Here is a 3,622-nt window from a genome sequence, read left to right as displayed (position 1 = left end):
AAAGAGAGAATCTGATTGGTCATTATCCCTGTGTGCCTGTGTGGGCAGAACTGCAGGTCACTGGTTCACTTGTATATTAGCTGGGAAGAGAGGAAAACATCAAAGAAAGTAATTAATATTCTGAGAGAAATATGAAAAAACATTTCATCTATTAAACAAGGCACATAAAAGAGTCAATTATAGAACAGATAACTTAGAAATTAAGAAAAAAGGATAGAAGATATCAAAATTAAATAGAAAATTTGAAAAATAAAGCTGAGGCAGTTTCCCAGAAAGTAAAATAAAACAAAAAGACAAAGGAAAAAATAGTAAGAGAGATAAAAATAAGAAAGTTAGAGGTTAAAACCAAGATGTATAAAAACCAACTAAATAGGCTTGGCACGGTGGCTCACACCTATAATCCCAGCACTTTGGGAAACCCAGGTAGGAGGATCACTTGAGGCTAAGAGTTGAAGACCAGCCTGGACAACATGGTGAGATCCCTGTTTCTACAAAAAAAAAAAAAAAAAAAAAAAAAAAAAAAATCAGTTGGTCACTGTGGGGTGTGTCAGTAAGCCTAGCCATTCAGGAGGCTAAGGTGGGAGGATTACTTGAGGTCAGGGGTTTAAGGTTATGGTGAGCAAGACACTGTCTCAAAACAAACAAAAACTAATAAAAGTCCCAGAAAGAGAACATGGAAAGGACATTATACAAGAACATTACTCATAATGAAAGGACTTGGCTATGCATTAGAAAAGATTCTCCAAATGCCCAACAAAATGAATAAAAAATTATCTTCATCAAGTATATCATAGTGTGATTACAGAATACCAGGACAAAAGGGAAGATCTTCAAAACTTAAAGAGTAAAAGAAACAGGTGATACACAAAAGATAGAGGATCACATGGCACTTGACTTTTCTATAGCAATACTAGACACTAGAAGACAACAGAAACAATCCTTCACAATATGCAGGATTATAAGTTGGAACTAGAAATCTATGTCTGTCCAGACTGCTAATCAAGTGTGTAGGTGGAATTATGGACATTTTGAGGCATGCAAGGTCTTAAAAAATTCACCTCTACTCACCATTCCCAGAAAACAACTGGAGGACATCCTCTGCCAAAATGAGGAAGTAAATTAAGAAACATTCAAGACGTGGAATCCAGGAAAAAGGGACTTGCACACAGGAGACAGAGATGGAAAGATTGTCCTGGTAAGGGTGGAGGAAGTCCCAGGGCATGGGCTGAGCAGCAGACTTTCCAGGGCAACCAGAACAAACAGAGCAGGAAGCCGGAGAGCTACTGGAAAACAAGAAGTGAAAAGGTTAATTATCTAACAGCTTTTACAATGTGGTAAATTGATTTGACAGGCATTTCATGGAGCAATGAAAGGCGGTGGAAAATCGTAGATATTCCAAGAAAACCAAGCGGTTGAAACTGTGAGACTGTCAGTAACTTGAGGGAAAAAAAAGTTCCATCAGAACTCTTAGTTCAGCTTAGGATTATGTACATTGGCCATAAACACTATTAACTAATCATAATAATTAAAACATGGAAGATAAAACTGAATAGAAAGTAAATATACAGCATTTTATCTAAGAAGTTGATATATGGTAGGTATATTGGTAAACAGAAAAGAAGGCACATGAGTGATAATCCTCACCTACAAAAATAAGTCAGCTAATGATGTCTAAATTTGATTAGACATACCATATTATGACATACTTATATTACTTAAAATTACAGAGGCAAATAGACTAGAAGAAACAGTCAAAAGGGTGGAGAGTGGCTGCCTCTGGGTGGCAAGAGGAAAATAAAAAGGACTGAGGTTTCTTTTATTGTAACCTTTGAAAGCAATATTTGACTTTCAAAAATAGTTGCACAAGATACTTAGATAAAAACAAAGTATATGTAAGGTTTAAAATAGCCTTGCACTGGGAATGGGGGTGTAGTTCAGTGTAGAGCTTTCCACACTAGCAGAGGAGTTTTCTGGCCAAAACCTGGAGGAGCTGTGTGGTCCTCATGCTATGTTGTCTCCATGATGCTTCCCAGGAGGACTACTCTCCGATCCATGTCAGGGCTGGGGAACTTCCCCAACTGTTTCATGAACTGGATTTAAGGCAAAGATCCCAGACTGTGAGATATCTTTATGTGTCAGTATTGCATGTGTCTCAATTTGTGTCTCCAAACTGCTATTTTGTAAACAAGAAGAAATCAGACATGTAGACCTAAAGGCTGTTCCAGCAGTAAACGGGAACACTCCTCCCAGCTGCTCCCGTCACCACAGACTGAGGGAAAGCGGGGAGATGTGCAGGTATGTGAGCAGGGGCTAGGGTTTGGGAATTGGGGATGGACTTTTCTGGGGTGAGTTTGTGGTAAAATCCGTTGCTGCTCTTACTCTCTAAAAGCAAGCAGGAACTTTCAATGTGCTGTAGGACTGCTGGGTGTGATTACCAACATGAAAGGTGCTTATTAAACACTCATGACAAGTAGGGGGTATAGCTCAGGGGTAGAGCATTTGACTGCAGATCAAGAGGTCCCCAGTTCAAATCTGGGTGCCCCCTACTGCACTTTTTCTATTCATACAAGCTGTTATGTTCTTCACAGAAGCTGTTGGTCATATTCCAGTTTCTTTTCATCCATTCCACCTATGATTTTCCCTGGAACTGGAAGCTACAGCTCAGGCCTACCCAGCTGCACCCTGGCTGGATAACTTCTCATCTCTTCCAGCACCAGTTCCATGGGTATCCCTCATATTCTTGGTGTCCAGCTCCCTGCTCCTCCTATACATGTAATTTCTCCAGCTGTCATGCAGAATGCTTCTGGGCTTTTCCAAGGCAGACCAGAGAGTAGTACTACAGCAGGTTTCCCAGAAACAGACAGGGAATGGTATCCCAAGTTATCACCCTCCTGGCTCCCTCCCACAGCAGCAGTTTGTGCACTGGAGTGGTGGCCAGACCTGGGGAGACACATCACAGCACGCAGCATTCCAATATAGGGCAGGTATTTCCCCCTGGAGAATTGGTTTCTCCCACACCAGAGCTCACTCACACCCTTGCTTCAACCTTGTAGGCCAAAAGCCTGGCTCAGCTACTCTAATGAGGGAGATAGAGGTTCTGCAGTGCTGGCCCTGCAGACCCAACTCCTGTAGCTCTGCGGCTGCAGTTGAATTTCAGCCCACTCTGTGACTGTGGCCCAAGGCTTGGAGGTAGGGGATTAGACTCAAGAGTCTGTTCGTAGAAGATGATTTGGAATCCAACTGTGTTCAGTGGGCCACAGGGAGTCCTGTGTGCTGCAATGAAGAACCAGGTCAAGTCCTTTGTCTAAGGAGGTCATTTAGGAGACATAACAGATAGTGGTTTGGGGGTTTGCCAAAAGACAAGGACAGGAACTGGTGTTACTTTTTGAACATCTACTATGCCCTACTATGTGCTAATATCATGCTAGGCAGCTTATCATCAGTTATCATATTTGTCCACTCTGTCTTCACTGCCAGAAAAAGGGAGCTAGGCTGGGAGCTTGGGTCAGAGTCTGTGGACTGTTTCAGAGACCAGTGGCCAGCTCTTGGGTTAACCCAAAAAAACAATGGGAAATGGCTGGGGGTTCTGCAGGCAGCTTCCATCCTTTTCTCCTGTTCATGG

The 3,622-nt window shown here is 42.1% G+C and overlaps 1 non-coding gene across 1 annotated transcript; it reads left to right on the top strand.

Annotated features, from left to right (window-relative positions):
* The first annotated feature begins 2,473 nt into the window (after positions 1-2,473).
* TRNAC-GCA lies at positions 2,474-2,545 on the top strand. Its single transcript has one exon. It is a non-coding gene; the product is annotated as a tRNA-Cys (tRNA).
* Positions 2,546-3,622: the final 1,077 nt, after the last annotated feature.

Source organism: Piliocolobus tephrosceles, unplaced genomic scaffold, assembly GCF_002776525.5.
Source record: "Piliocolobus tephrosceles isolate RC106 unplaced genomic scaffold, ASM277652v3 unscaffolded_29683, whole genome shotgun sequence".
Lineage (NCBI taxonomy): Eukaryota > Metazoa > Chordata > Mammalia > Primates > Cercopithecidae > Piliocolobus > Piliocolobus tephrosceles.
The sequence above is the reverse complement of the archived record's forward strand: the minus strand, read 5'-3'. Positions and strand labels throughout refer to the sequence as shown.